The sequence below is a fragment of the Pleurodeles waltl genome, chromosome 8, assembly GCF_031143425.1.
Source record: "Pleurodeles waltl isolate 20211129_DDA chromosome 8, aPleWal1.hap1.20221129, whole genome shotgun sequence".
NCBI lineage: Eukaryota > Metazoa > Chordata > Amphibia > Caudata > Salamandridae > Pleurodeles > Pleurodeles waltl.
The window spans coordinates 505,563,599-505,589,547 of record NC_090447.1 but is presented as its reverse complement, the minus strand read 5'-3'; the positions used below and the strand labels follow the sequence as shown (position 1 = coordinate 505,589,547).

Here is a 25,949-nt window from a genome sequence, read left to right as displayed (position 1 = left end):
AGCATATTATGGGAAAAGATCATATATCAATTCGTGCCTCAATGAATACTTAAATTACTCACTGGCACAAAAGTATGTATATAGTGTACATGATTTATTTTACTTCTTGTTAACATAATAATCCTCACTTTTGGTAAAAATATCTGGAGTCTGCTTTTGTTTTTTTTCAAAAATAAAACATTGAGGTAAACACATACAACAAGCAATGGAAAAAAAATGATTTACATAACAAAATCAATGTAACAGGCAAAGTCTTGCTTCAATCTTCCAAACAAGTTTGTGCAATGCGGCTATGTTCCTTTTCATATAGTCCCCACAGAAGGTAGTCCTTTTAAGTGATATCACATGGAGTACAGTCCTGTCCTCTATCGCTTAGAGAGGTGTCCTGATTAATTATTGAAGTATGTTCATGCCTGAATAACTCCTCCACAGCAAAATGTTAACACGTTTCGGCCCTTGCTATTCTTGGCCTCTTCAGGACTTAAGGAAGAAGGAAGTGCCTTTTTTCACCTGATAGCTGTGAGAAATTCCATGTGTACCAGAAAAATGCAAACAAACGTGCGACACGCTCTGCTCAAGGTCACTTGAAAGAGGCAAAACCATTCGTCCACTCCGGGTGGGTCCTGCAATCACAGGGACAGATAAATTATGCCTAACCAAATGGGGAAACTAAGCCACTGGTGTGTCTAGCAAAACCAGCAAGGCTATAGCTGGGTGGAAGAGTACTCCATCCGCAAGAGCCGGTCTCTGAGTAGCCCAGCTTGTGAAGGGGGTGTTGATTCCTCCGGGCATTCATCTCACTCTTCCTTGGCATCTCCGGCTGCAGGTTGTGAGTGTGGCCTGTCAGAATGGGTGCTGGTCCTAGTTCGGTAGGCCACTTGGAGTCGTTTCACGGGGAGGTGTTCCCGAAGATCAACACTTCCGTTTTTTGTCTGTCTTGAGTTTTAGGCATTTGTTATTCATCCAGTTGGAGATGCCCATCATGTATCTGCAAAAGTTGGCCTTCGTGGTGGAGGGGCCTTCCGATAGTCCTCTCCGAGAGCTGGATGTCGTCCACATAGGATATGATGTTCATTCTGTGGGTTCTGATGTTGTCCGAGGGAGGCATGTACATGTTGAACAGTGTAGGGCCGAGGGATGAGCCTTGAGGGACGCTGCAGATGATGCACTTTGGTTCAGAGGTGAAATGTTGCAGGCGGATTATCTGGGTTCTTTCAGTGAGGAAGGATGCCAACCATTTGAGGGTGTCTCCTTGGATTCCGATGTGATGAAGCCTCTTGATAAGGGTGTGATGAGACAGTCTTGAATGTGGTTGAGAGGTTGAGGAGGAGCAGGGTCGCTATTTCTCCCCAGTCAAGTAGGGTCCTGATGTGGTAAGTGGCAGCGATCATGGTGGTTTTGGTGCTTTGGGTGGGGTGGAATCCAGATTGGGAGGGGTCCAAAAGTACTGTTAATCTCCAGGTGTTCTATGAGTTGGCAGTTGATAGCCTTTTCAAGTACTTTGGCCGGAAAGGGGAGCAGAGAGGAGGGACGTAGTTCTCGAGTTTGCTGGGGTCGGGGTGTTTTGCTTCACTAATGACAGAGATGAATCACTCATGCACTGACAAAAATCTCTGGAATGTGCTTCTTAGTCTAAAGAAGACATTTATTAAATCACTTCGCAAGGTTCGTACAGGAGATTAGCATGCTGAAAGCACAAGCTTAAAAATGGTCACAGCAATAAAATGAAAACATGTACAAATGATTCTCCACTGCTATATACACAGCAATATATGTACGCAAAGATACAAATACCCATATATGTATATGGAAAATGTCACTTACCCAGTGTACATCTGTTCGTGGCATGAGACGCTGCAGATTCACATGCTGTGCATTATCCTGCCATCTAGTGTTGGGCTCGGAGTGTTACAAGTTGTTTTTCTTCAAAGAAGTCTTTTCGAGTCACGAGACCGAGGGACTCCTCCCTTTCGGCTCCATTGCGCATGGGCGTCGACTCCATCTTAGATTGTTTTCCCCGCAGAGGGTGAGGTAGGAGTTGTGAATATAGTAAATGTGCCCATGCAATGGAGTAAGTATGTATGTACATAATGTGTATAAGAATAGTATTTATTTACAAATTTACAAGTTTCATTCAACTTATAACGGCTACAGGCTCCCAGGGAGATGGGAGGGCGCATGTGAATCTGCAGCGTCTCATGCCACGAACAGATGTACACTGGTAAGTGACAATTACCGTTCAATGGCATGTGCAGCTGCAGATACACATGCTGTGCATAGACTAGTAAGCAGTAATCTCCCCAAAAGCGGTGGCTTAGCCTGTAGGAGTTGAAGTTGTCTGAATGAAAATGTCACTTACCCAGTGTACATCTGTTCGTGGCATCAGTCGCTGGAGATTCACATGTTCTGCATAGCTCGCCATCTGGTGTTGGGTCGGAGTGTTACAAGTTGTTTTTCTTCGAAGAAGTCTTTCGAGTCACGGGACCGAGTGACTCCTCCTTCTGTCTCCATTGCGCATGGGCGTCGACTCCATCTTCGATTGTTTTCCCCGCAGAGGGTGAGGTAGGAGTTGTGTTGTAGTAATAGTGCCCATGCAATGGAGTGACTAAGTATGTACCTATTTAAGGTTAAAATAATATATATACAAATGTACAAAGTTGAAGCTAACTTCCGAACTGCTACAGGCTCCCGGGGAGGTGGGTGGGCACATGTGAATCTCCAGCGACTGATGCCACGAACAGATGTACACTGGGTAAGTGACATTTTCAGTTCGATGGCATCTGTCGCTGTAGATACACATGTTCTGCATAGACTAGTAAGCAGTTATCACCCCAAAAGCGGTGGCTCAGCCTGTAGGAATGGAAGTGGTTTGAAATAATGTTCTTAACACCGCTTTACCTACTGTGGCTTGCTGTGCGGATAGCACGTCTACACAGTAGTGCTTGGTGAACGTGTGTGGCGTAGACCATGTGGCTGCCTTACATATTTCTTGCATTGGGATGTTTCCTAGAAAGGCCATGGTAGCACCTTTTTTTCTGGTTGAGTGTGCCCTTGGTGTAATGGGCAGTTGTCGTTTTGCTTTAAGGTAGCAGATTTGGATGCATTTAACTATCCATCTGGCTATACCTTGTTTTGATATTGGGTTTCCCTGCATGAGGTTTTTGGAATGCAATAAATAGTTGTTTAGTCTTTCTGATGTTTTTCGTTCTGTCAATGTAGTACATTAATGCTCTTTTGACATCTAATGTATGTAGTGCCCTCTCAGCTACGGAATCTGGCTGTGGGAAGAACACTGGTAGTTCCACTGTTTGATTTAGGTGGAACGGTGAAATAACCTTTGGTAAAAATTTAGGATTAGTCCTTAGGACGACTTTATTTTTGTGTAGTTGTATAAAAGGTTCTTGTATTGTAAACGCCTGAATTTCGCTTACTCTTCTTAGAGATGTAATGGCGATGAGAAATGCAACCTTCCAGGTTAGGAACTGTATTTCGCAAGAGTGCATGGGTTCAAAAGGTGGACCCATGAGTCTTGTTAAGACAACATTTAAGTTCCATGAAGGAACAGGTGGTGTTCTTGGTGGTATAATTCTTTTAAGGCCTTCCATGAATTCTTTAATGACTGGTATCCTATATAGGGAAGTTGAATAGGTAGTCTGCAGGTATGCAGATATTGCTGCAAGGTGTATTTTAATGGAAGAGAAGGCTAGGTTAGATTTTTGTAAGTGAAGCAAGTAACCCACTACATCCTTTGGAGTTGCGTGTAAAGGTTGGATCTGATTATGATGGCAGTAGCAAACAAACCTCTTCCATTTACTTGCATAGCAGTGCCTAGTGGACGGCCTTCTGGCTTGCTTTAGGACTTCCATACATTCTTGGGTAAATTGTAAGTGTCGGAATTCTAGGATTTCAGGAGCCAGATTGCTAGATTCAGCGATGCTGGATCTGGATGTCTGATCTGTTGGTTGTGTTGTGTTAACAGATCCGGCCTGTTGGGCAATTTGATGTGGGGTACTACTGATAGGTCTAGCAGTGTTGTGTACCAGGGTTGCCTTGCCCAAGTTGGTGCTATTAATATGAGTTTGAGTTTGTTTTGACTCAATTTGTTTACCAGATAAGGAAGGAGAGGGAGAGGAGGAAAAGCGTAGGCAAATATCCCTGACCAGTTCATCCATAGGGCATTGCCTTGGGACTGCCTGTGTGGGTATCTGGATGCAAAGTTTTGGCATTTTGCGTTCTCTCTTGTTGCAAACAAGTCTATTTGAGGTGTTCCCCAGAGTCTGAAGTAAGTGTTTAGAATTTGGGGGTGAATTTCCCATCCGTGGACCTGTTGGTGATCTCGAGAGAGATTGTCTGCAAGTTGATTCTGGATCCCTGGAATAAACTGTGCTATTAGGCGAATGTGGTTGTGAATTGCCCATCGCCATATCTTCTGTGCTAGAAGGCTCAACTGCGTTGAGTGTGTCCCCCCCTGTTTGTTTAGATAATACATTGTTGTCATGTTGTCTGTTTTGACAAGAATGTATTTGTGAGTTATAATTGGTTGGAAAGCCCTTAATGCTTGAAAAACTGCTAGCATTTCTAGGTGATTTATATGCAGTTTTGTTTGATGTACGTTCCATTGTCCTTGTATGCTGTGTTGATCGAGGTGTGCTCCCCACCCTGTCATGGAAGCATCTGTAGTTATCACGTATTGTGGCACTGGGTCTTGGAAAGGCCGCCCTTTGTTTAAATTTATACTGTTCCACCATAGAAGCGAGAGGTAAGTTTGGCGGTCTATCAACACCAGATCTAGAAGGTGACCCTGTGCTTGTGACCATTGTGATGCTAGGCACTGTTGTAAGGGCCTCATGTGCAGTCTTGCGTTCGGGACAATGGCTATGCATGAAGACATCATGCCTAGGAGTTGTAATATCATCTTTGCTTGTATTGTTTGTGTTGGATACATGCGTTGTATGATCTTGTTGAAATTTTGAATTCTTTGTGGACTTGGAGTGGCTACTCCCTTTGTTGTGTCTATTATGGCTCCCAGGTATTGTTGTACTTTGCACGGCAAAATGTTGGATTTTGCAAAGTTGACGGTGAAACCTAGTTTGTAGAGGGTTTGTATGATTTGATTTGTGTGGTGTAAGCACTTTGTTAGTGAATTGGTTTTGATTAGCCAGTCGTCTAGATACGGGAATACATGTATTTGCTGCCTTCTGATGTGTGCAGCCACTACTGCTAGACATTTTGTAAAGACTCTTGGTGCGGTTGTTAAACCACAAGGCAATACTTTGAATTGGTAATGTATTCCTTTGAATACGAACCGTAGGTATTTTCTGTGCGATTGATGTATTGGTATATGGAAATACGCGTCTTTGAGGTCTAAGGTTGTCATGTAGTCCTGTAGTTTTAGCAATGGTAACACTTCTTGTAGCGTGACCATGTGAAAGTGGTCTGATTTGATGTAGGTGTTTAGTATTCTGAGGTCTAGGATTGGTCTCAGTGTTTTGTCCTTTTTTGGTATTAAGAAGTACAGTGAATAGACTCCTGTGTTTGTTTGTGTGTTTGGTACTAATTCGATTGCATTCTTTTGCAATAGTGCTTGAACTTCTATTTCCAGAAGTTCAGAATGTTGTTTTGATAAATTCTGTGCTTTTGGTGGTATGTTTGGAGGGAATTGTAGGAATTCTATGCAATAACCATGTTGGATAATTGCTAAGACCCAAGTGTCTGTAGTTATTTCCTCCCATGCTTTGTAATAATGACCTATTCTTCCCCCCACTGGTGTTGTGTGGAGGGGGTGAGTGACATCTGAGTCACTGCTTGGTTGTAGGGGTTTTGGGGCTTTGAAATTTTCCTCTATTCCTAGGGAATTGCCCTCCTCTGTATTGGCCCCGAAAGCCTCCCCTGTACTGTCCCTGGTAGCTGGACGGTGTTGCCTGCGAGGTGCTGGCTTGTGTGGCCTGACCCCGAAACCCCCCTCTAAAGGGTGTCTTGCGGAAGGTGCTGTAGGTTCCTCTGCTCTGCGGGGAGTAGAGTGCGCCCATGGCTTTAGCAGTGTCAGTGTCTTTTTTTAGTTTTTCGATTGCAGTGTCCACTTCTGGTCCGAACAGTTGTTTTTCGTTGAATGGCATATTGAGCACTGCCTGCTGTATCTCTGGTTTGAACCCAGACGTTCTTAGCCATGCGTGCCATCTAATGGTCACAGATGTATTAATTGTTCTTGCAGCTGTGTCAGCTGCGTCTATAGAGGATCGTATCTGGTTATTTGATATGTTCTGTCCTTCCTCAACCACCTGCTTTGCCCTCTTTTGTAGTTCCTTGGGTAGATGCTCGATGAGGTGTTGCATCTCATCCCAATGGGCTCTGTCATAGCGCGCAAGTAGTGCTTGAGAGTTAGCGATGCACCACTGGTTTGCAGCTTGTACTGCGACTCCTTTTCCAGCTGCATCGAACTTGCGGCTCTCTTTATCTGGGGGTGGTGCATCCCCAGATGTGTGGGAGTTGGCTCTTTTCCGAGCTGCTCCTACTACAACGGAATCTGGTGGCAGCTGTGTGGTGATGAAAACAGGGTCTGTAGGAGGTGCCTTATATTTCTTTTCCACCCTTGGCGTTATTGCCCTACTTTTGACCGGCTCCTTGAAGATTTCCTTTGCGTGCCGAAGCATACCTGGCAGCATAGGCAGGCTTTGGTAGGAGCTGTGGGTGGGGAGAGGGTGTTGAATAAAAAGTCATCCTCGACTTGTTCTGAGTGGAGGTTTACGTTGTGGAATTGTGCTGCTCTAGCCACCACTTGAGAGTATGCTGTGCTGTCTTCTGGTGGTGAGGGCTTTGTTGGATATGCCTCCGGACTGTTGTCCGACACTGGGGCGTCATATAAGTCCCAAGCGTCTTGATCCTGGTCACCTTGGCTCATGGTGGTGTGAGCCGGGGAATGTGACGGAGTTTGTGCTGGTGAGACGTTAATTACAGGCGGAGGAGAGGGTGGCGGAGTCACCTTTTTCACCATTTTTGTTTGTGGCGCCTGATCTGTTTGAAACTCCAGTCTCCTTTTTCTCCTAATAGGGGGAAGGGTGCTTATTTTTCCTGTTCCCTGCTGTATGAAAATACGTTTTTGCGTATGGTCCACTTCGGTGGATTGCAGCTCTTCCTCAAACCTATGCTTTCGCATCTGAGAGGACAGTGATTGCTCCTCTGTATAAGAGCCTGGACCTGGGTCGGTTACGGGTTGTTTCGGCACCGAAACTCTGCCTGTATCTTTTTTCGGCTCCGAGGTGGCTTTTTTCTTTTTTGGAGTCAAAACCTCTCGGCGTCGATCTTCGTCGGTGCCGCTGTCTCGGCGTCGAGCCGTTTCTACACCGCTATCTCGGTGTCGTTGCTTTTCTCCAGCACTTTCTCGATCCCGAGAAGGCTGCGTGCCGGTGTCTCGACCGGAGTCGGACGATCTCGGCACTGTTTGGGCCTTTTTCGGTGCCGATGGTCGGTCACCGAATTTATGGGTGGAGCCATGGCCTGGTGGCAGTGGCGTCCCCTGGGCCTTGTCACTTTTCTTATGTGTTGTTTTCGACGTCTTACTCACGGTTCTTTGATCGTCGAATTCCTCGGAGTCCGATTCGTGGATCGAAAAGGTTTCTTCTTCCTCTTGTTCCTCGAACTCTCGGTGCGCTGTCGGCGTAGACGCCATCTGAAGTCTCCTGGCTCGACGGTCACGGAGTGTCTTTCGGGACCGGAACGCGCGACAGGCCTCGCAAGTCTCCTCACTGTGCTCAGGTGACAGGCACAGGTTACAGACCAAATGTTGGTCTGTATACGGGTATTTGTTGTGGCATTTGGGACAAAAACGGAACGGGGTCCGTTCCATCGGCGTTGTTCGACACGCGGTCGGGCCGACCAGGCCCCGACGGGGGATTGAAAACTACCCCGAAGGGCACCGGAACGCGTCGATCTTCGATGCGGTGTTGAATCTAACTACGCCGATCCAGAACGCAACAATACCGACGAAAATCTTCCGATATTTACTAACTTTCCGTTCCGAAACTCGGAGCGACAGGAACACGTCCGAACCCGATGGCGGAAAGAAAACAAATCGAAGATGGAGTCGACGCCCATGCACAATGGAGACAGAAGGAGGAGTCACTCGGTCCCGTGACTCGAAAGACTTCTTCGAAGAAAAACAACTTGTAACACTCCGACCCAACACCAGATGGCGAGCTATGCAGAACATGTGTATCTACAGCGACAGATGCCATCGAACATAATGTTCTTAATACAGCCTGTCCTACTGTGGCTTGTTGTGTTGTTAACACATCTACACAGTAATGTTTTGTGAATGTATGAGGCGTAGACCATGTGGCTGCCTTACAAATTTCTGTCATAGGTATATTCACTAAAAAAAACATTGTGGCACCTTTTTTCCTAGTGGAATGCGCCTTTGGTGTAATAGGTAGATCCCTTTTTGCTTTAATATAGCAGGTTTGAATACATTTTACTATCCATCTGGCAATGCCTTGCTTGGATATAGGATTCCCTGCATGAGGCTTTTGGAAGGCTACAAATAATTGTTTTGCGAAACTGTTTTGTTCTGTCAATGTAATACATTAGTGCTCTTTTGATGTCTGACGTATGTAAGGCTCTTTCTGCTACTTAGTCTGGTTGTGGAAAAAAGACTGGGAGTTCCACTGTTTGGTTTAGGTGGAATGGTGATATAACTTTTGGTAAAGAATTTGGGATTTGTACGGAGAACCACTTTATGTTTATGTATTTGTATAAAGGGTTCTTGTATAGTAAATGCTTGTATTTCACTTACTCTTCTAAGAGATGTGATAGCTATCAGGAAGGCTACTTTCCAAGTTAAGTATTGCATTTCACAAGAGTGCATGGGTTCAAATGGTGGTCCCATGAGTCGTGTTAATACAATATTGAGGTTCCACAAAGGGACTGGTGGTGTTCTCGGGGGTATGATTCTTTTTAATCCTTCCATAAATGCTTTGATGACTGGGATTCGAAAAAGCGATGTTGAATGTTTAATCTGCAGATAGGCAGATATCGCTGTGAGATGTATTTTAACAGAAGAGAATGCTAGTTTAGATTTTTGTAAGTGCAATAAGTAACTTACAATGTTATTTGCTGAAGCATGTAGTGGTTGAATTTGATTATTGTGGCAGTAGTAAACAAATCTTTTTCATTTGTTTGCATAACAATGTCTTGTAGTAGGTTTCCTAGCTTGTTTAATGACCTCCATACATTCTTGTGTAAGGTCTAAGTGTCCAAATTCTAAGACTTCAGGAGCCAGACTACTAGATTGAGCAATGCTGGATTCGGGTGTCTGATCTGTTGTTTGTGTTGGGTTAACAGATCTGGTCTGTTTGGTAATTTGAAATGAGGTACCACTGATAGATCCAGCAGTGTTGTGTACCACGGTTGACGTGCCCAGGTTGGTGCTATGAGTATTAGTTTGAGTCTGTTTTGACTCAATTTGTTTACCAGATAAGGAATGAGTGGGAGAGGGGGAAAAGCGTAAGCAAATATCCCTGATCAACTCATCCACAACGCATTGCCCTTGGACAGAGGGTGTGGGTACCTGGACGCAAAGTTTTGGCATTTTGCGTTTCCTTCTTGTTTGTTGAGGTAATACATTGTCGTCATGTTGTCTCTTTTGACAAGAATGTGGTTGAAATGCTTTCAATGCTAGAAACACTGCCAACAGTTCTAAATGATTTATGTGCAGTTGTTTTTGTTGAATGTCCCATTGTCCCTGTATATTGTGCTGGTTGAGGTGTGCTCCCCACCCTATCATGGAAGCATCTTTTGTGCTCACGTATTGAGGCACTGGGTCTTGGAATGGCCGCCCTTGGTTTAAATTTATAGGGTTCCACCATTGAAGCGAGAAGTGTCTGGCGGTCTATCAACACTAGATCTTGGAGTTGACCCTGTGCTTGTGTCCATTGTCTTGCTAGGCACTGTTGTAAGGGCCGCATGTGTAGTCTTGCGTTTGGGACAATGGCTATGCATGAAGACATCATGCCTAGAAGTTTCATTAAAAACCTCACCTGGTAGTGTTGGTTTGGCTGCATGTTTAATATTATATTCTGGAAGGCTTGTACTCTTTGTGGACTTGGAGTGGCAATCGCCTTTTGTGTGTTGAGTGTTGCTCCCATGTATTGTTGTATTTGGGATGGTTGTAGATGTGATTTTTGGTAATTTATAGAGAACCCTAGTTTGTGTAGAGTTTCTATAACGTATTGTGTGTGAAGAAGACACTGTTGTTGAGTGCTGTTTTTATTAACCAATCATCTAAGTATGGGAATATGTGCATGTGCTGTCTCCTTATATGAGCGGCTACTACTGCAAGGCATTTTGTGAATACCCTTGGGGCTGTTATCCCGAATGGTAACACCTTGAATTGGTAATGCACGCCTTGGATTACAAACCTTAAGTATTTCCTGTGAGAAGGATGTATGGGTATGTGGAAATATGCATCCTTGAGATCTAACGTTAACATGTAGTCCTGTTTTTTGAGCAAGGGAATCACGTCTTGAAGTGTTACCATGTGGAAGTGATCTGATTTGATGTAGAGATTCAGTGTTCTGAGGTCTAATAAGGGTCTCAATGTTTTGTCTTTCTGTGGAATTAGGAAATACAGGGAGTAGACACCTGTTTCTTTTTGATGGTTGGGTACTAGTTCTATTGCTTGTTTTTGTAACAATGCTTGGACTTCTAGCTGTAACAGGTCTAAGTGTTGTTTGGACATATTGTGTGCTCTTGGGGGCACATCTGGTGGGAAATGTATGAATTCTATGCAATAACCATGTTGGATAATGGCTAGGACCCATGCGTCCGTCGTGTTTGTCCAGTTTTGGTAGCATGCAGTAAGTCTCCCCCCCACTGGTGTTGAGTGTTGGGGGTTTGTGACATTGAAGTCACTGTTTGGCTTGAGGTGTTTTAGGGCTTTGGAATTTCCCCCTTGCTTTTGGGAATTGTCCACCCCTGTATGATCCTCGAAACCCTCCTCTTTGGTACTGCCCCTGATAGGTGGATCTGGCTTGTGAGGTGGATGGCTCTGGGGTTTGGGTACGAAACCCCCCCTCTGAACTGTGGTCTTCTAAAAGTGCCTCTGCTTTGTGGGGAGTAGAGCGCACCCATGGCTTTGGCCGGGTCTGTGTCTTTCTTTAGTTTTTCAATTGCCGTGTCCACCTCTGGCCAAACAATTGTTCCTGGTTAAACTGCATATTTAGCATAGCTTGCTGGATTTCCGGCTTAAATCCTGAGCTCCGTAACCATGCATGCCTGCGATTGGTTACTGCAGTGTTCACTGTCCGTGCTGCTGTGTCTGCCGAGTCCAGTGCAGACCTTATCTGGTTGTTGGAAATTGCCTGTCCTTCCTCTACAACCTGTTGGGCACGTTTCTGGTGCTCCTTGGGCAAGTGCTGTATTATATGTTGCATCTCGTCCAAGTGCGCCCTGTCGTAGCGAGCCAGCAGAGCCTGAGAGTTGGCAATCCCCCATTGATTGGCTGCCTGTGCTGCCACCCGTTTCCCCGCAGCATCGAACTTCCGACTTTCCTTGTCAGGCGGTGGTGCGTCTCCTGATGATTGGGAGTTTGCCCTCTTTCTGGCCGCTCCCACGACCACCGAATCTGGTGTTAGTTGCTGTGTTATAAACACAGGGTCCGTCGGGGGAGGTTTATATTTTTTCTCCACCCTAGGCGTGATAGCTCTGCCTTTCACTGAGTCCTGGAACACCTGTTTGGTGTGCTTGAGCATGCCTGGGAGCATTGGCAAGCTTTGATAAGAGCTGTGGGTGGATGCCAAGGTGTTAAATAAGAAGTCATCTTCTGTTGGCTCCGTATGCATTGCTACATTGTGGAAAGTAGCTGATCCTTGATAACACCTGCATATATGCAGTGCTGTCCTCTGGAGGTGACAGCCTTGCCGGGTAACAGTCAGGACTATTGTCGGAGACCGGTGCATCATATAAGTCCCATGCATCCGGGTCATTCTGTGTCATCCCCATGTGAGCTAGTGACTGCATTGGGGGTGTTGTTACCGGGGACAGCTGGGGTGAGTGCAGTGGAGAAGGCTGTGGCGAAAACCTTGGTGGTGGTGTTTTGTCTATTGCCACCTTTGCATTTGGCTGCATATCCGACTCCTGAAATGCTAGCTTTCTTTTTATTGGAGGAAGAGTTTGAATTTTACCAGTCTCTTTCTGGATGTGCAGCCTCCTTTGAGTATGGTCTGGCTCTCCCATACTTAATTCCTGCTCAAATCTATGCTCTTGCATTTGGCTGGAAAGTCCGTGCTCTTCTGTATAGGAGCCTATTTTCGGCTCCGAGGCTGCCTTTTTCGACACCGAAGGTTTCGGAACGGTCTTTTTCGGCTCTGAGGAAACCTTTTTCACTTTGGGTGTGTCGAACTCTCGGTGCCGAGATGGTTCGGAGCCGGTATCGCAACCGGAGTCGGATGTCTTCGGCTGTTGGGAGGCCTTTTTCGGTGCTGATGGTTGGTCACCGTGATTTCGGGTTAAGCCATGGCCTGTTGGCGGTGGCATCCCCTTGGCCTTTATAATCTTGGAGTGAGTCTTGGCCGGGGCAGGTTTACTCACAGTTTTTTGCTGTGCCTTCGGCTGCTCACTTTCGGAGTCGTCCGAGTCCGATTCTTGAATGGAGATTCTCTCCTCTTCCTAGACGTTGATCTGTTCGGCCGGTGTCAACGCCATTTGAAGTCTTCTGGCTCTTCGATTGCGTAGGGTCTTCTTCGACCGAAATGCCCAACAGGCCTCGCAAGTATCCTCCCTGTGTTCCGGTGATAGACACAGATTACAGACCAAGTGTAGGTCTGTTTAATGATACTTGGCGTGGCAATTCGGGCAGAAGCGGAAGGGGGTCCGGTCCATGAGTTTCGACGATGGATGCGGTCGGGCTGACCAGGCCCCGCTTTAGAGTGGAAGCCCCGAAGGGCCACCGGAGTGCTTCTACAATCGGTGTCGATATACTAACAATAAACCGGTACTGAGCGCAAACAATACCGTCGAATTTTCGATAATTAGCTAACTTTCCCGATTCGAAATAAGGAGCGAAGAGGAACACGTCCGAACCCGATGGCGGAAAGAAAACAATCTAAGATGGAGTCGACGCCCATGCGCAATGGAGCCGAAAGGGAGGAGTCCCTCGGTCTTGTGACTCGAAAAGACTTCTTTGAAGAAAAACAACTTGTAACACTCCGTGCCCAACACTAGATGGCAGGATAATGCACAGCATGTGTATCTGCAGCTACACATGCCATCGAGCATATACATTATTATTTATATATATATATATATATATATATGGAAAATGTCACTTACCCAATGTACATCTGTTCGTGGCATGAGACGCTGCAGATTCACATGCTGTGCACATCCCGCCAACTAGTGTTGGGCTCGGAGTGTTACAAGTTGTTTTTCTTCGAAGAAGTCTTCTCGAGTCACGAGATCGAGGGACTCCTCTGATTTCGGCTCCATTGCGCATGGGCGTCGACTCAATCTTAGATGGTTTTCCCCGCCGAGGGTGAGGTAGGAGTTGTGTATATATAAATAGTGCCCATGCAATGGAGTAAGTATGTATGTACATAATGTGACTAAAAGTGATATATTTACAGATATACAAATGTACAAGTTTTAATTTTTGTCAACTTCGAACGGCTACAGGCTCCTGGGGAGGTGGGAGGGCGCATGTGAATCTGTAGCATCTCATGCCACGAACAGATGTACACTGGGTAAGTGACATTTTCCGTTCGATGGCATGTGTAGCTGCAGATACACATGCTGTGCATAGACTCCCCAAAAGCGGTGGCTTAGCCTGTAGGGGTTGAAGCTGTTTGAAATAATGTTCTTAATACTGATAGTCCTACTAGGGCTTGTTGTGTGGTTAACACATCCACGCAGTAATGCTTGGTAAATGTATGAGGCGTAGACCATGTGGCTGCCTTACAGATTTCAGTCACTGGTATGTTTCCTAGAAAAGCCATGGTGGCACCTTTCTTTCTAGTGGAGTGTGCCTTTGGTGTAATAGGCAGTTCTCTCTTTGCTTTTATATAACAGGTTTGAATACATTTAACTATCCATCTGGCAATGCCTTGTTTGGATATTGGATTCCCTGTATGAGGTTTTTGGAAAGCAACAAACAATTGTTTTGTTTTGCGAATTGGTTTGGTTCTATCTATATAGTACATTAGTGCCCTTTTGATGTCTAATGTATGTAATGCTCTCTCAGCTACAGAATCTGGTTCTGGAAAGAACACTGGAAGTTCCACTGTTGGATTTAAGTGGAACGGTGAAATGACTTTAGGTAAGAATTTTGGATTTGTGCGTAGAGCTTCTTTATGTTTGTGTATTTGTATAAAGGGTTCTTGTATGGTAAATGCTTGTATTTCACGGACTTTTCTGAGAGATGTGATAGCTATTAGGAAGGCTACTTTCCATGTTCAGTACTGTATCTCACATGAGTGCATGGGTTCAAATGGTGGACCCATGAGTCATGTTAATACAATGTTGAGGTTCCACGAAGGAACTGGTAGTGTTCTTGGTGGGATAATCCTTTTTAGACCCTCCATAAATGCTTTTATGACTGGGATTCTGAATAATGACGTTGAGTGTGTAATTCGCAGATAAGCCGAAATTGCTGTTAGATGTATTTTAATGGATGAGAAAGCTAACTTGGATTTTTTTTTAAGTGTAGTAGGTAGCTTACGATGTTTTTTGCAGATGCTTGTAAAGGTTGGATTTGCTTATTATGGCAGTAATAAACAAACCGTTTCCATTTATTTGCGTAGCAATGTCTTGTAGTAGGTTTCCTAGCCTGTTTGATGACCTCCATGCATTCTTGTGTAAGGTCCAGGTGTCCGAATTCTAAGACTTCAGGAGCCAGATCGCTAGATTGAGCGATGCTGGACTCGGGTGTCTGATCTGTTGTTTGTGTTGAGTTAACAGATCTGGTCTGTTTGGTAGTTTGATATGAGGCACTACTGACAGGTCTAGTAATGTTGTGTACCAAGGTTGTTGTGCCCAAGTTGGTGCTATCAGTATTAGTTTGAGTTTGTTTCGACTCAACTTGTTTACAAGATACGGAAGGAGTGGGAGGGGGCAAAAGCGTAAGCAAATATCCCTGACCAACTCATCCATAACGCATTGCCTTTGGAGTGAGGCTGTGGGTACCTGGATGCGAAGTTTTGGCATTTAGCGTTTTCTTTTGTTGCGAATAGGTCTATTTGCGGTGTTCCCCACTTTTAGAAGTAAGTTTGCAGTATCTGGGGATGAATTTCCCATTCGTGGATCTGTTGGTGATCCCGAGAGAGATTGTCGGCTAACTGGTTTTGAATTCCTGGTATGAATTGCGCTATTAGGCGAATGTGGTTGTGAATCGCCCAATGCCATATTTTTTGAGCTAAGAGACACAATTGTGTCGAGTGTGTCCCTCACTGTTTATTCAGATAATACATTGTTGTCATGTTGTCTGTTTTGACAAGAATGTGTTTGAGTTATTAGTGGTTGAAATGCTCTCAACGCTAGAAATACTACTAGTAGTTCTAAGTGATTTATATGAAGTTGTTTCTGTTGAGTGTCCCATTGTCCCTGGATGCTGTGTTGGTTGAGGTATGCGGATGCTGTGTTGGTTGAGGTGTGCTCCCCATCCTATCATGGAAGCATCTGTTGTGATCACGTATTGAGGCACTGGGTCTTGGAAAGGCCGCCCTGGGTTTAAATTTATAGTATTCCACCATTGAAGCGAGGTGTATGTTTGGCGGTCTATCAACACTAGATCTTGAAGTTGACCCTGTGCTTGTGACCATTGTGATGCTAGGCACTGTTGTAAGGGCCGCATGTGTAATCTTGCGTTTGGGACAATGGCTATGCATGAGGACTTCATGCCTAGTAGTTTCATCACTAATTTTACCTGGAACCTTTGGTTTGGGTGTCTGGCCTGTATTACGTTTTGAAATGCCTGTACCCTTTGTGGACTTGGAGTGGCAATCCCTTTTTTGTGTTGATTGTTGCTCCTAAGTACTGTTGTATTTGACACGGCTGTAGGTGTGATTTTTGGTAGTTGAGTGCGAACCCTAGCTTGTGAAGGGTTTCTATAACGTATTTTGTGTGTTGAGCACACCGTTCTTGCGTATTGGTTTTGATTAACCAATCGTTAAGATACGGGAACACATGTATTTGCCGTCTTCTGATATGGGCTGCCACTACGGCAAGGCATTTTGTAAAAACTCTTAGCGCTGTTGTTATTCCGAATGGCAACACTTTGAACTGGTAATGTACCCCTTGGATTACAAACCTTAAGTATTTTCTGTGGGAAAGATGTATGGGTATATGGAAATACGCATCCTTGAGGTCTAATGTTGTCATATAGTCTTTTGGTTTGAGCAAGGGGATCACGTCTTGCAGTGTCACCATGTGAAAGTGATCTGATTTGCTGTAAAGATTTAAGGTTCTGAGATCTAAGATGGGTCTTAGAGGTTTGTCTTTTTTGGGTATGAGAAAGTACAGGGAGTAAACACCCGTTCCTTTCTGATGATTTGGTACTAGTTCCATTGCATCTTTTTGCAACAACGCTTGGACCTCCAGCTGTAATAGATCCATGTGTTGTTTGGACATGTTGTGTGTTTTCGGTGGCACATTTGGAGGGAATTGTAGGAATTCTATGCAATAACCATGTTGGATAATGGCTAGGACCCACGTGTCTGTTGTTATTTCCTCCCAGTTTTGGTATAAATCTGTTAGTCTCCCCCCCACTGGTGTTATGTGTTGGGGATTTGTGACACTGAAGTCACTGTTTATTTTGCGGGGTCTTGGGACTTTGGAACTTTCCTCTAGTTTTAGGGAACTGTCCCCCTCTGTATTGTCCCCGAAAACTTCCCCTCTGGTACTGGCTCTGGTATGTGGGCCTTGTTTGTGAGGTTGAGGGTTCTGTGCTCTGCCCCCGAAACCCCCCTCTAAACGGTGTTTTTCTAAATGTGCCTCTGCCCTGTGGGGAGTAGAGTGCGCCCATGGCCTTGGCCGTATCTGTGTCCTTTTTAAGTTTCTCGATAGCAGTGTCCACTTCCGGCCCAAACAACTGTTGTCTGTTAAAAGGCATATTCGGCACAGCCTGTTGAATTTCTGGCTTGAATCCTGAGGTGCGTAGCCATGCGTGTCTCCATATGGTGACCGCTGTATTTACAGTTCTTGCTGCTGTGTCTACTGCATCCATTGCCGACCGTATCTGGTTATTAGAGATACTCTGGCCTTCTTCCACCACTTGTTGCGCACGCTTTTGGAACTCTTTGGGTAGATGTTCTATGAAGTTTTGCATTTCGTCCCAATGAGCTCTATCGTATCTGGCTAGAAAGGCCTGTGAATTGGCAATGCACCATTGGTTGGCTGCTTGTGCCGCAACCCTTTTCCCCGCTGCGTTGAACTTGCGACTTTCCTTGTCGGGTGGTGGTGCATCTCCCGAGGTGTGTGAGTTCGCCCTTTTGCAAGCTGCACCTACCACCACTGAGTCCGGTGTTAATTGCTGCGTGATGTACACAGGGTCTGTTGATGGTGGTTTGTACTTTTTCTCCACCCTTGGAGTGATGGCCCTGCCTTTCACAGGCTCTTGAAATACTTGTTTTGAGTGTTTCAACATTCCCGGTAACATAGGAAGACTCTGGTACTGACTATGTGTGGACGACAGAGTATTAAACAAAAAGTCATCTTCAATTGGTTCTGCGTGCAGGGTGACATTGTGAAATGCGGCTGCTCTGGACACCACCTGTGTGTACGCAGTACTGTCCTCAGGTGGTGATGGTCTCGCTGGATAGCAGTCAGGACTGTTATCTGATACAGGCGCATCATAAAGATCCCATGCGTCAGGATCATCTTGGCTCATCCCTGTATGCATTGGGGACTGCATCATTGGTGGAGTGGCCATTGGTGATCGTTGTGGTGAGTGATGTGGTGATGGTGGCGGAGTTACTTGCTTTGCCACCTTTGCTTGTGGCGGTTTGTCTTTCTCTTGGAAAGCAAGTTTCCTTTTCATTCGGATTGGAGGGAGAGTTCTGATTTTTCCTGTCTCTTTTTGAATGTGGAGCCTTCTCTGTGTGTAATCTGCCTCACCTGCTTCTAGCTCCTGTCCGAATTTGTGTCCTTGCATTTGTGAAGACAGGCCCTGCTCCTCCGTGTAGGAACTTGGTTTCGGCTCCGAAGCCGGATGTTTTGGTATCGAAACTTTCTGAACCGTTTTTTTCGGGTCCGAAGACACTTTTTTGGCTTTTGGTGTTCCGATATCTCGGTGCCGATCCTTTTCGGTGCCGGGTTCTCGATGTCGAGATTGCTCTGACACGGTGTCTCGGTGTCGAGTCTGTTCTGTGCCGGTATCTCAACCAGAGTCGGATGACTTTGACACCTGCGTGCCCTTTTTCGGTGCCGATGGCCGGTCACCTAATATTCGGGTTAAGCCATGTCCTGTCGGCGTGGCGTCCCATGGGCTTTAATGTATTTTCTGTGAGTTTTGGCCAGGGGTGTTTTACTCACGGTTTTCGGCATCTGTTCGGTTTCGGCCTAGTCCGAGTCCGAATCCGGGATGGAGAATGTTTCTTCTTCCTCCAGGTCTTGGTGTCCTGCCGGCACCAACGCCATTTGAAGTCTTCTTGCTCTCTGGTCTCTTAGCGTTTTCCTCGACCGAAACGCTCGACAGGCCTTGCAGGTATCTTCTTTGTGTTCGGGAGACAAACACAAATTACAGACCAGATGCTGATCTGTGTAAGGATACTTGTTGTGGCATTCGGGGCAAAAGCGGAATGGGGTCCGTTCCATTAGCCTTGAGGACGCACGCGGTCGGGCCGACCAGGCCCCACTGGGGAATAGAAGCCCCGAAGGGCTACCGGAGTTCTTCTTGATTCGGTGTCGATCTGTGTTAACTAACCCGATACCGAACATCAACAATACCGTCAAATTTTTCCGAGATTTAACTAACTTTCCGAACCACGGAGCGAAGAGGAACACGTCTGAACCCGATGGCGGAAAGAAAACAATCTAAGATGGAGTCGACACCCATGCGCAATGGAGCTGAAAGGGGAGGAGTCCCTCGATCTCGTGACTCGAAAAGACTTCTTCGAAGAAAAACAACTTGTAACACTCCGAGCCCAACACTAGATGGCGGGATGTGCACAGCATGTGTATCTGCAGCTACACATGCCATCGAACATATATATAAAATATAATATAATATAATGATACACAATGCAAAGCAAATAATTAGTAAAAATTCATCACCATGGGGCCTATCTGGTGCTTCATCTTTCTCCTGGCAGCAAGTTGCTGACCCCGGTTCGACTGCAACGAGAAAGAGAATTCTTCCCTCATGGGAAATATATCAGGCATTCGACGTCTCAATCCTGATTGAGGTCTCTGAATCTCCCCACCGTCGACCTGGGTCTCTAATATAGGTTTAACAAAGAAGAGAGGGGAATCCTAGAAACTCCCTCCCACTGCATAAGTTTATTATTTAAAAAATTATGGTTACTTTAGGTCAGCTTTGAAAAGAACACGTCAGGAATTGGCTAAAATCCCAAGGTGCCCTCTATCAAAATAAAACTGTTCCCTACCCTACTAGTACATTCTTATCAGCATAAGCCCTTGTTGAGAAAGAAAGCGCAGAATAAAAACATGAGCAAGAAGCACACTATCATGAAAAATACTTGCAGCTTTTAACGTGGTGGTGGCTAATACTACAATAAAGTCAATAGGTATAATGAAGCTGGTGGTCACTAATGTGACGGTATGCTACTAGGCTAAGTGCAAAGTGGAGTCAGTGGCCAAAATACAAATATCATTACATGGGGAAAAGGTTTGAGAGGGAATTTGACTTTTGCGTATTTCTATAATTTGGGGAAGGTGGCCATGGTTATGGATGAGTTAAAGATGGTGGCGAGCTCACTGCTAATCATCTTGCTTCCAAGGTTGAAAATGTGGTGGAGACAGGGGTCCGTGGGTGCTCCTGAGAGGAAGGAGTTCATGATGGCTGTAGTGTCTGTGTGGTGAGCTCGTCTCAGGCGGTGAGCAGGTGGTCGGAGACTGCATTAGGGTTTGCGTCTGTGGGAGTGAGAAGGCTGTGGACATTGGTGGTGGTGGGTTGGGGTTTGAAGTTTTTGTAGATGGTGGAGATCGTGCTGTGGAAGAACTCTGCCAGGGTGTTGCAGAGTTCTTGAGAAGATTTTATATTGTTTTTGGTGGCTAAGGGTTTGGAGAACTCTGACGACACTGAAGAGTTCTAAGCTGTGATTAGAGCTTGCTTCGATGCTGTCGGCCAGGGCGCTCCTCTTCATTTCCTTCAGTAGTTGGTGGTATTGGGTGAGGGATGACTTGAAGGTGACTCCGTCTGTAGGCTCCTTGCTGGTGCATCATTTCTTTATTAGTCGCTTGCAGCTGCGTTTTGCAGTTCGCAGTTTCATGGCATACCAGCTAGCCTGTTAGGTGGGTCTCTTGAGTTTTGGTGGGCTTGACAGGAGCGACTTCTGGTGCAGTAATTGATCCAGGTGGAGGTCCCAATAGCTTGGTTGCGGAGGTATTGACGGCATAGGTCCAGTGGTTCTATGAAAGTTTTTCCTGCTGTGGTGTGAGGTGCTGTGAGGCTTGGTGGCTGTACCAGGGGATCCTGTGATGGTGACGTGGACTATAGTGTGGTCTGTCCAGGTGAACTCAGTGAAATGGCTGTACTGGACTCTGTAACAGGCCATGAAGATTTTGTTGAGCGTGTGTCCTGTGTAGTATGTAGGGTCGGTGACTAGTTGGGTGAGGCAGCTATTCATGCTTTCGAGGAGATTAGCAGTGTTGGCATTGTTGAGGTAGTCGAAGTGAAAACTGAGGTCTCACAGGAAGATGTAGTTTTTGGAGTCGATAGTGAGGGAGACAATTCATTTGGGGAAGGCTTTGCAGAAACTGGGGTGTGGTCCTCAAGGTCTGCAGGCGAGGCTGCCTCCGATGGTGGGTTTGCTGTTGAGTTGGAAATTGAGGTGTTCCACGATCGGGGTAGTGCAGTCTGCGACGGTGGTGCAGTGGATGGGTTTCTTTGTAGATGGCGATTCCACCTCTGTGTTTGTTGATGCAGTTGTGGTGTGATATCTTATAGCCCCCTGGAGTTGCTGAGGCAATGCTGGAAGCAGATGCAGGGTTGAGCCTGGTCTCGGTGAGGAAGATGATGCTGGGGTTTGAGAGAGATGATGGCTTCCTAGATCTGGTTTGCGTGCTTGCACACTGATCATGCTTAGAACATGAGGCCGTGAAGTCGTTCCGAAGCAGTTGTGGTTAGCACAGTCGGTGTGGAGGTTGTCATTGTGTGTGCAGGAGCTCTGGTGTTGCAGGATTAGAGACTGTGAAGGCAGGAAAAAGGTCCTACTGTTGACTGTGAAGACGTGAGACAGCAGGTGTTGTGGTTGCAGAGTTTGGGATCCAGGGCTCAGAGGCGGTGCATCAGCGTCCGGTTGGAGAACCAGGGTTCCTGGAGCTGGGCGTGATCCAAGTGCAGACGGGCTTGCTTTGGCACACACCAGCAGTACACCCACTATGTGCGTCCCCTGCACAGCCGCACTGCAGCCTCCAGTTAGTGTGTCCTGGGAGGAGGGAGGGGAGTTAAGAGGCAGCGGTGTGGCCTGCAAGGGCAAGAAGCAGGAACAAGATGCAGCGGAGAGAAAAAAAAGCCAAAAAAAGCCAGCAAGAAAGCGACTAAGCAGAGAAACATCAGAAAGTAACAAAGGCAGAACAAAATTAAATAAGCTCAACAAGATTACACAAAGATGAGTTCAACAAAGTTGAGCACAATAACAAAGTGAACAATTAAATAACCATGAAGCCAGCAAAGCAGCAAGGTGGGGAGCGGGTGGTCATGAAGGACAAAGTTAAAATATGTATGTGTATTCTTCCATTAGTACGACCTACTAGCCCCATGTGGTCCAGTATATGAAGGACGAGCAAAAGCAGCCCAGGCATATTTTAGGTTACCAACCAAAACATTGTGCAAAGTGCCTTTTACCCTAACTTCATATTATCCTCTACAGCAGTGGTTCCCAACCTTTGGTCTTGGGGTCCGCGAAGCCGTCTCAAAGGATCCGCGCTTGCTTAAAAACTTAAATAATATTAACAGATTAGGTCCCCAGATTTCCGTAATGACTCAGTCGGGGTCCCTGGAGTCCAATAAAGATTCAATGGGGGTCCCTGGGCTCCAGTAATGGTAAAGTGGGGGTCCACAGAAGTTGAGAGGTTGGAAACCACTGCTCTACAGAGATCTATCATGCCAGTTTACTGATGTATCCCTATATGTTTGACGGGATGCCAATTTGCTTACCATGAATTTTTTCAGATAACATTTGAAAATGTTCTTTCATATAGCTGTGTTTTTCATCTCATGCTTTTAGTAGAGCAATTATTTTGCCAGCTATCACTTTACTGGCCAAATATGTTCCTCTGGGTGGACTAGATTTACCTAAGAAATACAGTAGACATGTTCTGTGCTTCCAGGGCCAGTGATGGCCAGGTCTGAGTTGCTGCAGGAAGGTAGCAAGTCAAAAGCTTCACTAGAATGTAGTCCAGTAAGGCCATGCTGGTTACCAACAGTAACTCATTATCTGTGGTGTGATGGTGCCTTTCATCAATCAAAGTGACTCAAGGCCTTGTCTATTTGCCAAGTACGATAATATATAGGTAACAGTCTTGAAGGGTGATGCTTCATACACTGTGGATTGTCACGTGCAGTGTTGGCATCATAAATTCACTGACCTGAGCAACACCACCTATCACTGCCACCTGCATGAAGATGATCAGATCACCAAACCACCCACAGTCAATGTTCTATAACCGTGCACCTTCTAACAATGTTGCAGTTCAAAATTTCTGGCTGCCCCTTGCAAATCACCACAGCGCAGGAACATGTCAAAGTAAAGCCCGAAACCAACAAATTTACTGTGAATGAGATCATGATTTTGCAGCTACATGCATAAGCAGCAAGCAGAAACGACTTGCAAAGATAGTTTCTGACCCAGTCCACATACAGCTCTCACCCAACTACAGTGTCACTGTACTGCAGGTAGCTTCACTGTATCTGCTCATGCTGCCAAACAAAGGTGCAAGGTAGAGTCCAGAACTTTACCCCCACCATTTATCAACCAACTAGCAGTGGCTCCAAAGCATCAGTTCCTGTGGCAAGCTGCATCACTGTTCCAGTCGCATTTGGCAAATTAAATGTATATTTGCAAATCTGTCATTTTACTTAGACATGGGATTTTTGTAGTGTTTATTAAAATTCCACATGGTACTGATGAAGGGAAAATACGTAAGTGGGTGCAGAAGTCAGAAATCTGGGTGTTCCTGACCTAGACTTAAGAGAGGCAGCCTGAGCACAGAAAATTAAAAACTGTAGTGGGAGGAACCTTCTCCTTCACCTCGCAATGCTAAACAATAGAAATTAAAATGGTGCTCCGGTATGGTGTGGTGGCCTGTTGGGGATGGCTGGGGCGCCAACACAGGATCAAAACCAAAGCATATAAATAATTGTGAGCAGAAAACTGAGACCATCATAAAAGGACTCCAAAATCACAGCAGTGAAACAGAATCATGGTGAAGCTGTTCCTGCTTCGCAGTCTAGGGCGTAAGGAATGCAGTATGAAGCATCAGGGACTTGAAAGCTGCTGCGCACTCAGATTTTGAGGATATTATATTTGCACACAGATGAGTGACTGCTGCCCATACTGAGTGCAGGCTAGAGACTCAGCCAAACCCCAGTGAATACTCTGTGAGGAATATGGGAGCTGAGCAGTAGGAGTCCAATGTTCCACTATGCTTCCTTTTTTTTTTTTTTATTAGAACACACAGCGAGGTACATGTTTGCAGCACAGAGACATAAATACTTCAATGTTGTCATACAGAGGAAAGGCGGATTCTAATCAATTGTCATGATTTATAGTTTTTTGAGGTCTCATATAGAATTCATTATATAGCTTACATATTCTCGGGACCTATGAGCCATGCAGCAAAGGGTGCCCAAACCCTAGTGAGTCTTTTGCCGGCCGCGGCTCCTTTTAGTTCATACAAGCTATTCTCCAGGTGATACATAGATAAAAGTCGTGAAAGCCATTAATTAAATCGTGGGGGGTCTGAATCCCGCCACAAAGATGCTATGCAGCTGCGAAATACCAACATTGTTATAAACAGGAAATATCTATCTTGGCTATTACAGACTGAATGATCAAGACAGATTGCCTGTTTCAAAATTTTCTTCAATATATCGGATATCCCGGTAATCAAACCTTCCAATTTTTCACATTCAAAAGATATATGACAGAGATCTGCTTTCGGGCAGCCACATCATGGACAGATGATTTCCACCATTTTACCCCCACTTGCAATCTTAGCCGGTGTGTAATACAGATTATAAAATACCATAAAATGTTGGGCTTGCGGGCCTGCAGACAGTAAAACTGTCCGTGCCATTTCCATGGACTCACAAACCTCTGCCTCTTTAGCTCCAACCTGTCCTTCCCATTTTTTGACAAGTAAAGCAAGATCATCCTGTATAGTGTTTAAAAGCAGTGGATACAAATGTTTAATGCCACAGCTAGTGGGGTATCGTAAAGCTTCCATTCGCTTGATCTTGTCTGTGCGCCAGCCTTGGGTCATATTGGTTAGTAAAAAGGCTTTAATCTGTAGAAACTTAAATAAATCTCTTTTTTCCAGCGCAAATTCCACACTCAATTCCTCAAAGGATTTAAAGTGGCTACCAGAATGGAGAAGGTCGCCGACTTTATGAATGCCCCGATTACTCCACCTCAGGCAGTAGTGGTCTTTAAATATCGCTGGAAACAATGGGGTATTCCACAGGGGAGTGTAATAACAGATTCTTCCTATACCTATCTTGCGCTTAACTTGAGTCCATGCCTTAAATGCAGCATAGATTACCTTAAATTTGACTTTTTTGTAGTAGTTGGGTTCCAAGATCCGCAAAAAGACTGCATCTGCTTCTTTGCCCAGAATCAGGGTGTATATAGAGGGGAGAGCATCTTGCCCGGATCTATCCGTACCATAAAGTGCCTGTGCATACTGCAGCACTGCTGCCAGATAATAAAGTTTAAAATTGGGGAGTGCCCACCCCACTTTCTCTCTTGGGAGTGACATGTAATGGAAAGCTCGGCGCGGCTTTGTATAGGACCAAATAAAGCTATTAACCAATCCCTCTATTAGTTTGAACCATTCCTGCCCAATCTCTAACGGGATTGTTCTAAAAAGATAAAGTATTTTGGGTAGAAACACCATTTTAATCACGTTGCACCGTCCCATAAGAGATAGGTGTAGGTTGTTAATGCGCACAAGATCTTTCCTAGTCTTCGATAAAATCGGGGCTATGTTTATTTTCACCACCTCGTCGAGGTTTGCTGTAAGTTTAACCCCTAAATATTGAACCTATGTCTGTACCCGCTCATCCTTAAAGTCTACTGATTCATTCACCAACATTTGGCATTTACATTTCTTCAACAGATAGCTGGATCTTTTCCCAAACTGTAGGGTTTCCTGCTCTATTTCCAGCATAGCAGTCCTGGGGTCCGTGGTAACCACCGCAATATCGTCTGCATATGCTAAGATCTTAGTACACCCCCCTCTCAATGAGACTGGAATGATCAATCTCCTGATCAAGGGGTCGATATATAACGCGAAAAGCCTTGTCGTGTACCTCTGAATACTGATTGAAGTCGATTTTAGCCCGGCAACTTGTATCATAGCCGTTGGTTTATGATAGAGCTGTTGAATTGCTTTGACAAACCCAGAACCAATGTTGTTTTTACGCAGGACAGCCCATAAATAGGTCCAACAAACCTGATCGAAGGCTTTTTCTGCATCTAGCAAGATTACTGCCATGGGAAGCTTGGTTGTTGCACTAGGGTCAAGTAGCGTGATAACCCGTCTTATATGATCTGCCGTGC

At 45.4% G+C, this 25,949-nt stretch overlaps 1 protein-coding gene across 2 annotated transcripts in view; it reads right to left on the bottom strand.

Annotated features, from left to right (window-relative positions):
* UXS1 (UDP-glucuronate decarboxylase 1) overlaps positions 1 to 25,949 on the bottom strand; it is a 270,558-nt gene that overhangs the window by 129,785 nt on the left and 114,824 nt on the right. The window lies entirely within an intron of this gene.